This window comes from Camelus ferus, chromosome 13 (genome assembly GCF_009834535.1).
Source record: "Camelus ferus isolate YT-003-E chromosome 13, BCGSAC_Cfer_1.0, whole genome shotgun sequence".
Taxonomy (NCBI): Eukaryota; Metazoa; Chordata; class Mammalia; order Artiodactyla; family Camelidae; genus Camelus; species Camelus ferus.
In genome coordinates, this window is record NC_045708.1 from 63142104 (window position 1) to 63154210 (window position 12107).

General features: G+C 43.3%; 1 pseudogene; it reads left to right on the plus strand.

Annotated features, from left to right (window-relative positions):
• Window positions 1-1472: 1472 nt before the first annotated feature.
• Window positions 1473-3404, plus strand: LOC102508400 (annotated as a pseudogene).
• The last annotated feature ends 8703 nt before the right edge of the window (window positions 3405-12107 follow it).

Sequence of the window (12107 nt, forward strand, 5' to 3'; positions counted from 1 at the left end):
TATAGTCAATTCCTTAAAACTCACGCAAGAAAGAAGAGAGTGGAGTGAAATCCTGAAAGCTTTGAAAGCGAAAACTCAGCATCTTAGGATTCTGTACCCTGCAAAATTATCCTTCAGCACTGAAGGGGAAATATAGATTTTCTCAGGCACACTACAACTGAGGGAATGTGGTGGCAGCATGCCTGCCTTGCAAGAAAGGTTAAAAGAAGTTCTTTAGAAAGGATAAATGTAATACAGGTCAGAAACTCGAATCTATGTAAAGAAAAGAAGCACGTCAAAGAAGCAATAGCAAAGGGAAAATAAAAACCTCTATTTTTTCTTACTCTTTTATATATATATATTTTTATTGAAATATAGTCAGTTTACAATATTGTCATATTTTTCTTAGCCTTAATTCATCCAACAACAAAAAATATTTGTTGAAAATAATGAAAGCAACAATGTATTTGATTGTGTATGCTTATGTATATATCTTTGTTATGTGTATGTTTATGTATATAAGCATATATACATACATATGCTTAGGGACATTTATAAGTAAAACATAATAGCAATGACACAAGAAAGCGGAGGGAGGAGCAATCACATTTCTACATATTAACAATAAGCATTTGGAAACCAAAATTAAAATATAATATCATTTACAATCATTCCAAAGACAATGAAATACCTAGATATACATTTAAAAAAATACATACAGAACCTGTATGCTAAAGACTGCAAATAGCTGATGAAGAAATCAAAGACCTAATTAAATTGATAGACATTGTGCTCATGGATTGGAAGACAACATAGCAATGATATCAGTCCTCCCTAAATTGATCTGCAGGGTTACTGCAGTTTTTGTCAAAATCTCAGTGAGGTTTTTCATATACATAGACAAGCCTATTCTTACATTTATATGGAAATGCACAGGACCTGGAATAGCTGAACATTTTTTTTCTGATAAATACACATCATCTTACTAATTGGTATTTGATAGTGGATGAAAACGTGCATTTGTTATTATAAGGTACTTGAACTACCCAGGAATTAACTTAGACTCAGACTTTACAACTTTCACACAAATTAACTTAAAATGGATCAAAGACTAAATACAAAAACATAAAACTCCCAGACAATAACACAGGAGGAAATCTAGATGACTGGGTAAAATGGTGACTTTTAGGTAAAAACCAAAGGCATGATCCATGAAGGAAATAATTAATAAGCTGGACTTAACTAAAATTTTAAAAAATAAGTTCTGCAAAAGACAGTGTCAAGAGAATGAGAAGAGAACCCAGAGACTGGGAGCATATCTCACAAAAGACACATCTGATAAAGGACTGTTATCCAAAATATACAAGGGACTCAAAAATCCAGCAATAAGGAAATGAACAACCCTGTTTAAAAATGGGCCAAAGACTAACAGAACTCTCACCAAAGATAAACAGATGACATAAATAAACATATGGAATTTTTGCTGTATCTATTGCAATCTGACTGCCTCCATTCCGGAAAACGTTGACATCGCTCTGAAGGGACACACAGCTATTAAGAAGGGCCCCAGAGGGACCCTGCAGAAGGACTTCATCACGTCAAAGTAGAACTCAGTTTCCTTGGGAAGAAAGGAAAAGGCTCCGGGCTAACAAGTGGTGGGAAACCAGAAAGGACGTGGCCACTGTTTGCATTACCTGCAGTCACGGGTCAGAGCATCATCAGGTCGCACTGGGCTCATCACAAGATGGGGTCTGTGTATTTTCCCCCCATCAGTGTCATTCGGCAGAAGAATGGGTCTCTAGTTGAAATCCAAAATTTCTTGGGTAAAAATACATCCACAAGGTTTGGATGAGGCCAGGAGTAGCTTGCTCAGTATCTCAAACCCAGAAAGAAGAATTAATTCTTGGAAGAAACGACAGTGAACCTACACCAAATTCAGCTGTTTTGATTCAGTAAGCCACAGCAGTTGGAAACAATGATATCAGAAAATTTCTAGATGATATCTATGTCTCTGAAAATGGAACGGTTCAGTAGGCTGCTGAATCAGTTCTAAGTTGTCCAGCTACCGAAACAAGATGCTGGGTGATTTCCTAAGACCTCTTTGTTATATTTTAAAGATATAGTAAAGTCCTGTATTGAAAAGGAAAAGATGTTCCACATCACGTGTCATCAGGGAAATGCAAATTAAAACCACAGTGAGATTCCACTGCCCACTGAGCAAAATGGTCAAAATCCACAGCACTGACAACAAATGCTGGGGAGGATGTGGAGCAACAGGAACTCTCATATATAGCTGGCAGGGATGTAAACGTGCAGCCACTTTGGAACACAGTTTGGCAGTTTCTTACACTTAACCACATGATCCAGCCATCATGCTTCTTGGTATTTACCCAAAGCAACTGCACATGGATGTTTATGGCAGCTTTTCTCATAATTGCTGAAACTTGGAAACACCCAAGATGTTGTTTCAGTAGGTGAAGGAACAAATAAACTGAAGTACATTCAAAGAATGGAATATTATTCAGTAATGAAAAGTAGTGAGCTATTAAACAGAGGAAATTTAAATGCATATGACTAAGTGAAAGAAGCCAATCGGAAAAGACTACATACTATACGATTCCCACCATGTGACATTCTGGACTAGCAAATCTGTGGATAAGGTACTTGCAGGGTTAGTGAAATGGGGGCAATGAAGAAGTGGACCAACAGAGGATTTTTAGGGCAGTGAAAACACCGTGTGATACTTGTCATTATACGTTTGTCCGAACTCAGAGAATGTACAAGACCAAGAGTAACCCCTAATATAGACTACGGACTTTGAGTGATTATGACGTGTCAATGCAGATTTACTAACTGTAACGAATGTAGCTCTCTCGTGGGGGCTGTTGATGATGGGAGAGGCTGTGCGTATGTGGGACAGAAGGTATATGGAAAATCTCTGTACCTCCCTCTCAATTTTGCTGTGAACCTAAAATTACTCTTAAAAAAACAGTCTTTAAAGAAACTCAGTTGCTGGCTGAGGTCTCCCTGACACTCTGAGGTGAGCCTCAGCAGGGGCGGGGCCAGCAGCCCCCGCAGCAGGGCCCCAGTGGGAGTGGTCCTGGGCTGAGCAGAAGAGGTCGGTTACCAAGAGAGCGTTTGAAACAAGCACTAGATCAAAGAATAGGAGACAAAACAGACAGAGGACATGGAAGAAGGAAGAAGGAAGCCCAGCAGTTGGAACAGAGTTACTAAATGGGATAATTAACAAGATGACAAATTGACGGGAGAAGATAAGAGTTAAACTAGCGTCAGAGTGAGGGGCTGGGCTTCTCTGACTGGTTCCATTCGTTCCTCAGAAGCACAGAGCCCCAGCCTGAGTATTCCTGTCACATGTGGGTACGTGGGTACGTGGGTACAGGGTGCTTCCTCTCCCTGAGGACAGCCACGTGGGTCCTGCAAAGGGAAAGAATACCAAACACATCAGATGCCATCTGGAAATACATGGATGGAATTTCAGTCCTCTGAAAACCTCTCTGACAATGTCCACTGCAGTAACACCATAGAATGATCTCTTCAACAGGCACAGTTTATAACAGTAGCATTAGAAAGACAATTACTGAAAACTTGGACAGTTGTACAAGCAGAAAATTGGGACTGAGGTCTTACAGAGCCAGCATTGGCTACCGTCCGAATCTCAGTGTCCTGTAGGCGCTGACCACCCAGTGCCTGAAAGGTTTCTGTGATTGTGGCAGATGGGAGAGCTTCAAGGTGAAGGCTGAATTTGCCCACGGACTGACTTCCTTCTGGCCCTGAACTGATTTCCCATGACTTGTGGTAATAATGTGTCCACATGTCGTATAAGTCTTCATACTTTCAGCACGGGCTTTATTACTGCGGGCCTCCTGTGTAGGGCTTCGTTTCCTGTAGCCCATCTGTGTGCAGTTGTGCATTTTTATGATGTTTGTACAAACAAATATATGGGGAGGCACCTAAGTGCCATAGTAATTGTTAACCCAGACCGGAGGAGTTACACAATTTTATTTCTTTTATTTAACGTACGTTTCATTGTACAGAAAAATAAGAGTGAGAAGTAAAAAGCATGGTGTGTTATGATTAGTTAGAAAACTCAGTGGATGAGTTTTAACTCAATTAATTTTAATTAAAGGCTAACGTTGTGAAATCCAAAACTAGAACCAGAAATTCTGTTAAGGCGTACAGGCTACACACAGTGGGGAGAATTGTGCCTCAAAAGTTGAGTAATGACCTCCCCAAATACTGAGCTGCTCTAACAAATACCAAAGGAAATGAGAATGGCACCTATTTTCCTGCTAACGTTGGTGGTTCCTAGAGAACATGGAAAGGTGTGACGCACAGTCCGGTATCAGTGAAGCCAAGGGCACGGGGACTGGCCCAACAGCTCCTGCGTGCCGGGGTTTCACCAGGTCCCGAGGGTGCTGAGGTGCACGGTGGGGAGGGAGGGAGGTCAGGGAGATGGGAAAGCAGTTCTCTGACGTCCAGAGCTGTCTGGGCACCTCCATGGCTGAACCCTCTGAACTCATCGCTCACTTCCCTACTTCGCTGGTTTCGATAAGCTTGTTGCTTAGAAACGCACATAAAATGTGAAGTGGGGGCACCGCAAAGCAACCCGTCACACCCACCAGGCCCTGTTTTATTACCTTTATGGCATTTCAAGGTGAAAGCCTATATTTAGCCCTTCTTTTTCTCAGGGAAATTCCAGACAGCTGCAGGGGAGCCGTGGAGTTTCTCTTGCCTGTCAGCGGGGCCCTGTGCTCTGGCTCCGCGAGCCGCAGGGAGCAGGACGGGAGGTCGGCGCTTCCCCAGGACGGGGCACAGTCTTGGAGACATCGACAAAGGTGGGCGTGACTGCCGGTCCCTTCATCGCCTCTTAAGTTCCACGGGATAACCTTACACATGGGAACATTTCTTCTTCTTCTTTTTTTTTTTTTTTTTTTGAATATGAGTTATACATAAAGAAATTGCTTGCAGCTATTTCCAGACCAATTTATCTGCAGTTATGGGAACCTCTTAAAGGAGAAGACATGATCTGTCTGACATCCTTCATCCACCCACTCCCCTTTCTCTTTTCTAATGAAAAATGTGCAGCAGTGCAAACTCCCTCTGCATCAGTCTTAGGCCCAGAAGGCCATCTGGCTAACCCAGGATGCTGTACCTTCAGTGACAAGAAGATGAACAAATTTTTTTTAAGTGAATGAAAGCAATTTCTCATATTTTTTCAGATAGAGCAAAAAACTGGAAGACAGTCCCAGGAAAGAGCTAGCAAACATCACCAATAGGCCAACATCTCCACGTAGGTAATAGGAAGAAGGCGGCTGACCTTTCCCCCATGCCACCGCATATGTGGATTTCGGACCTCGCTCCTGCTTTCCTTATTTGCTGTCCCTTGCGCGTCAGGTTGTAAATCATCACTCCACCTCACCCCAACTCTGCTGGAAAGTGTCTCCAACTCTATAAAGCACCGTGTAGGTGGCTGTTCAATTAAAGGCACAAGGTCTGCAGTCAAAAGATCTGGATTTGGGACCTGTGTTCATCACGGACTCACTACGTAACTTCCAGCAATGTTACTTACACTAGTCAAGCCTTTGCTCATCTGTAAAATAGGATAATAGTAGTACCTACTTCAGTTTCTCACCTATAAAAAGAAAAAAATAACATTACGTACCTCACGGGGTTAGTGTGAAGATGAAATAAGGAAGGCAGCGGGCATAGCACAGAGAGTGGGTCACAGCAGGCATTCAGAACAGGTGGGTACACAAAGGAAACAAACGTACGGTTACCAAAGGGGAAAGGGGGTGGGGGGGGGAGGGATAAATTAGGAGTGTGGGATAGTGAGGAAGCCAGCAGGGCTGGAGTGGAGTGAGCAGGAGACAAGACAAGGAAACGTTTTAGGGAGGGACCGGATACTACAGACCAGTGCGGTCTGATAAATAAAACCCAGGAATGTGAGTCTCATAAGTAACTTAAAGTTTTCTATTAGCCACACTAAAAAAAGTAAAAAGAAACTGGTGAGATTATTTTTAGTAATATATTTTATTTATCAAATATATTCAAAATATTATAATTTCAATATATAACACATGCACTCCAGTGTTCACAGCAGCATTATTATAATAGGCAAGATATGGGAGCAACCGGAATGCCCATCGACAGATGACTGGATAAAGAAGATGTGTGACATATATATGTATATATACATACACTGAAATATTACTCAGCCATAAAAAAGAATGAAATTCTTTGCAACAACTCAGATGCACCTAGAGGGTCTTATGCTTAGTGAAATAGGTCAGATAGAGAAAGGCAAATATTCTACATTATCACTTATATGTAGAATCTAAAAAAAGAAACCAGCAGAAGTGTAACAAGTGAGTACAACAAACAGAAAGAGACTCACAGATACAGAGGATAAACTAGTGGCTACCAGTGGGGACAGCGAATTGGAGAGGGGTAAGAGGAGGTAGGGATTAGGAGGTACAAACTACTATGCATGAAATAAATAAGCTACCAGGATACATGGTACAACACAAAGAATATAGTCAATATTTTGTAATACCTTGAATGGAGTATAATCTATAAAAATATTGAACCGCAAAGAAGTTGTACACCAGAAACTGATGTACTATTGTAAATTAACTATCTTTTATTAAAAAAAAAAAAAAAGGAATGAAACTCCTGGACCAACATTACCAATATTTTCATGGGTTTTAGTCACTTGGTTGAAGGACTTAACTTCTCTGAGCCCATGTGTCTTTCTCTGTAATGTGAGACCCCCTTTCAGGAAGAGGAACCCCGAAGCAGAGACCGCAAGGCGAGACCGGGCCTGGGCTGCGCGGGGAAGCCCAGCGTGGCTGCAGAGGAGACGCGAGGAGGGAAGTAGCAGGTGTGGAAAGTAACGGGAGGGGGTGGTAAAGGGAGCACGTCGCTCTTTCTCCGTTTCTCGGAATACAGGGAACTGTACGTGAACTCACCACCCAGCCCTATGCCACAGAGTTGTGGTTAGAAACTCAGCTCCAGACTCTTCTACGCCAAAATGATCTATCTCTGCGGTCTTTTTTTTCCCCGTTTTCATTTCCACAAATTCAGTTCATCTAATATACATGAAAGGCATAGACAATTTGAGCAACAGTGTTTTCTGACTTGCTCCAGAAGGAGAAGCTGTTCAGAGGCAGAGCTGCTGGGCAGGTGATGGAGTTTAAGCTTTCCGGGTTTTTCACTTGCATGGACCTCTTCCAAGTCTCCTTCGTTAATTTTGTGTTCATGCTTTGTCCTTTCCCTCAGGAGGGCCTCTCCAAGTTGTCTAAGCTTCGGGACCCACATAACCTAGATCTCCCCCTACTTAGGATTAACGCTGCATCATAGACCTCTCCTAGGGGTAAAAGTAACTGACTTGGGTAAAAGTTGGGGAGGGACTTAGACACCCCGTCTGTTTAGCGCACCTGGGGAGGGCTGGGCATTTACGCTGCAGGGGAGCCGACGCCCTTTGGAAAGGCAAAGTTAAACAGAGAGAATTACGCAGAGAGAATTATTTGTGTGTCCTTCCCAAATCTGTCTGATCGTAAAACCAGACATGTGGCTTCTAAAACATACAGATTCCTGGGCCTTAATCCAGATCTACTGACTCAGTCTCAGGCAAGGGCCCAGGAACCCTTATTTGAAGAAAGCTCCACCTGTGGGGACCAGTGTGTTAGGGCTTCTGAAGCAGAATTTTGAAATAATGAGACATAACTCTGGGAATTCCTGGAAGAAAGAGCAGCCTCCGCCCCACAAACAGGAGAGCTCCTGAGACATTCACTGTTGAGACACTCCATCAAGGATTTATAGCCTGGGTAGCGCTCTCCCTCCCCTCAAAAGTGCATCCAGTTATCCAATAAATGAAGGCCCAGCATTGGCAACCCGAGACCAGGCCCAGGCAAGAGGAGATGGACACAATACTGCTTTCAGGTGGCCTCCAAGGATGTGGCTGGGCCCCTCCCAGGAGGAGCACCGCCTTCTGCACCTGCGGGGACCTGCATTGGAGCAGTGGGAAGGTATGCTCCTGGGCCTTCCAGCTTCCACACCTGGCCTGAGTCAGCCATGAGGGAGCCACAGGGAGAGGCTGGGAGGGCGAGCCCAAGGGCGTCTACGTGCAGGACAGAGCTGCGCGTTAGAGAGACAGGGTCATAGGCTCGGGGTTACCCAACCAGTAGACTGGCAGATCTGGGAGGATGTAAGCCTGAAAGTGTCAGGGAGAAATAGACAGACTTAGTTACATACAACTAAGAGAATCTGCAACACAGGGAACTAAATATGCAGAGTCTAACATGTTGATGAAAATAGAAAAAGAGCTGAAAGCAATCATCGCTGCTTGAGTCCTGCGGTTTGGTGGGGAGGAAGGTGAGTAGGGGATGGGGAAGCAGGATCCGACTTGAGGCTCCTCTGTAGAGGTGCAGAATGGGGAGGGGGGGCCAACAGAGGGAGCCAGGGCGGGTGCCGAGAATTTGCATCAGTACGACTTCCAGTTACATGGGGGACGGAGAAGGCCTCAAACAGTGGCTTAAAGAGAAGATATTAAAGGAAAGAGGATGGAGAGAAGCCCTTGGAGAGGGAGTTAAGAGGGGGTCAGCAAATCACAGTGAGTGAAGGCTAATCCAGAGGCAGAAGCCCCCCAACTGAGATGGGATGGACCCCAAGGGAGTGGCTTTAACAAAGTCTGTTAGCGTGTTCAAAGGCCCCTGGTTTAAAGGAGGCCCCACGAACTTGCATATCATTAGAGAGGCAACATAGCGAAATATACAGTTCCTCTGATTCACATGGCCAACTTCCAGGAATTAAAAAAGAAAGTTTAAATCTGTCAGTGATAACTCACAAATCTTACAAACCTGGAATGGAGCTAGGAATCAGAGAAGGGTCGACACTTTTAGGACAAATGTACCAGAAAGAACATGAGGTGGAAGGGACTGAGTCAGAGGCAGTTATCAGCTTCTATTTTCAGAAAACAGCAGCCTTGGACACAAACCAACAGGCAGGCAGTGTGCAGGTGCTGGCCCCGAGACCAAGTGAACATCAATCTCTGGTCACAGCTGCACCCAGAGATAGCAAATCACTATTTCCCCATCTGAGGAACTAAGATAAAGATTGCATGACAACATAGTTCTTCCCCAAAGAAAATTTGCAACAGTGGGCACTCAGCCTCTGAGTTAAGACTCTCTCTGGCCTCCTGGGTGATCTGCAACCTCTAATGCCAAGTTCTTCCCCAGCCAGAAGCCTGCTTGCCATACTAATCACCTCTGGACATGTTCAGTATTCGGGAACTCCCCTATGTCAGCAGCTAGCTAGAGGCAGGGGCAGAACCCAAGCAAGAGTCTTCACACTGACTTCAAACTTGGCTTTGTTTTTCCTTCTTCTAAACCGGGATCTGTGGCAACTCAGGTTATCCATCCATCCACAGTCATCTAACCAGGAAGGTGTCAGCGCTAATGCCAGGCACTGGGGAGAAAGAGTCAAAGGCAGGGGGGAACCAGGTGTGAGGATGATGATGCTGCTGTCATGATGGTCTGACTATGAACTTGCTGCCTCGCTCTCTAAACCTCAGTTTCCTCAACCTTAAAATGCAGCTGGAGATAGGTACCTTTTAGAGTCATTTGGGGAATCAGAAATAATGTATATAAATAATATACAAAACAAAAACAGACTCACAGATCTAGAAGACAAACGTATGGTTACCGGGGGGAAAAGGGGGGTATAAATGGGGAGTTTGGGATTTGCAGATACTAATATATATATATGTATATATATAAAATAGATGAACAACAAGGTCCTACTGTGTAGCACAGGGAACTATATTCAATATCTTGTAATAGCCTATAATGAGAAAGAATATGAAAAGGAATATATACGTATGTGTGTGTATAACTGAATCACTATGCCATACACCTGAAACTAACACAACATTGTAAATCGACTACACTTCAATTTAAAAAACTAAAAAAAAAAACACAGAATGGGAAAACAAGAAACAGTATCTACAAATTGCCTACAGCTGCTCCATAAGGAACACTTATTACCATTGTCACAGACCGTTAGAGGAGGAGCCCCGTGAGGACACTGAGGGTTACAATGCAGTCTGTCAGCACCAGGATATGAGGAAGCATGGGGTGTCATGCAAGAGCAGAGGGGAGGTTTCCAAATCAATACTGGGCAAAAGTGTAAAGTGAAGTTTCAGAATTTTGAAGGATGGGTAGGAGTTAGCGAGGGGAAGAGGTAGGCGGAGTGCTTCCGTGTAGGGAAAGCAGCAGGCGCTAAGGCGCGGAGGCATGCAATATTATGCATAGTTTTGGAAGAAGGTTTATATGACGGAAGTAGAGAAAGGGTTAAGGGGAAGGGATGGCTGTGACCCAAAAGGGATGAGCAGGGGCCAGAGTATGGAGTCTGTGTCCTAAGCTGAGAGCGTTGAACTTGAGTTTCATGCTGAGAAGAGACTCGGAAGAATTTTAAGTAGAGCAGTCTGATGGTGTTTGTGGGAGGGGTAAGTTGGACAGAAGTCACGCTAGTGGCAAATGCTTCAGTGCCAGCTGACAATGTGAATTCTAGGGCTCATAAAAAGACCTACTTTGGAGCAATCATGGCACAAGAACTTGCATTTTCCCTTAGTGCCTTAGTGTACATCTTACTTATGAAAAAAGTTGAGGAACAACAAGGTACAGTATAGCGTGATGGATAAGAGCACGGGCTCTGGGCTCAAACCGTGTGTGTTCAGAACGAGTCTCTGCCACTTCCTAGCTGGCTGACCTTGAGCAAGGTATTTAACCCCTGTGGGCCTCAGTCTGCCCATCTGTAAAATAGGAACAATAATAGCACCTACCTCAAATGGTTGCTGTTAAGGACTGGATAAGGGTAGAACAGTGCGTGAACAGAGGTCACTCATTAGTGCTGACTAGTAATTAGGAGTGGAGTTGATGCTAGGAAGGCTGTTTGGCCTCCAAGCCACTCTCCATGAGATGGTCACCTTCACTGACTTCTTGGCTTTGACTCTATGGACAAGAATTCACTATCAGTTAAGCCACATGAGTCATAGTAACTCCTAGTTACTCAGTTTATGTAAAAATATTTTTAATAGTCACTCAAGCATCAAAATCAATTATAATGCCTCAAACAGACTAGTTAATTATTTCAAGCAACATAAAACAAATCTACATTCTGTCACACTTAGGATTTTTTTTTCCCATCTATTTCTTAAAATATGAAAAAAATTTAAATTGATTTATAATCATTTTACAATGTTGTGTCAAATTCCAGTGTAGAGCACAATTTTTCAGTCATACATGAACATGTATATTTTCATTGTCACATTTTTTTCTCTGTGAGCTACCATAAGATCTTGTGTATATTTCCCTGTGCTATACAGTATAATCTTGTTTATCTATTCTACAATTTTGAAATCCCGTTTATCCCTTCCCACCCCACCCCCACCCCCTTGGCAACCACAAGTTTGTATTCTATGTCTGAGTCTGTTTCTGTTTTGTATTTATGCTTTGTTGTTTTTTTTTTTTTTAGATTCCACATATAAGCAATCTCATATGGTATTTTCCTTTCTCTTTCTGGCTTACTTCACTTAGAATGACATTCTCCAGGAACATCCATGTTGCTGCAAATGGCGTTATGTTGTCGGTTTTTATGGCTGAGTAGTATTCCACAGTATAAATATACCACTTCTTCTTTATCCAGTCATCCATTGATGGACATTTAGGCTGTCTCCATGTCTTGGCTATCGTAAATAGTGCTGCTATGAACATTGGGGTACAGGTGTCATCCTGAAGTAGGGTTCCTTAAAATATGAAATATTTGGTACTTGCAAAATAACATATGAAGTAAGTATGTTACAAAGCGTAGCGACAAGCGCAGTGAAATCACTATTCTGGAGCACTCCAGGGCCACTGACGCTCCCTCGGTGCCTGCCGTAGTCTGAGAGTTTGTGTCCCCTCCCTCCCGGCCAAATGCATATGTTGAAATTCTAACCCCCAAAGTGATGCTGTTCGGAGGTAAGACCTTTGGGAGATGATTAGGTCATGAGGGTCGAACCCTCTTGAAAGGGATTAGGGTCCTTATAAAGAGAAGCTCCAGAGAGCCTC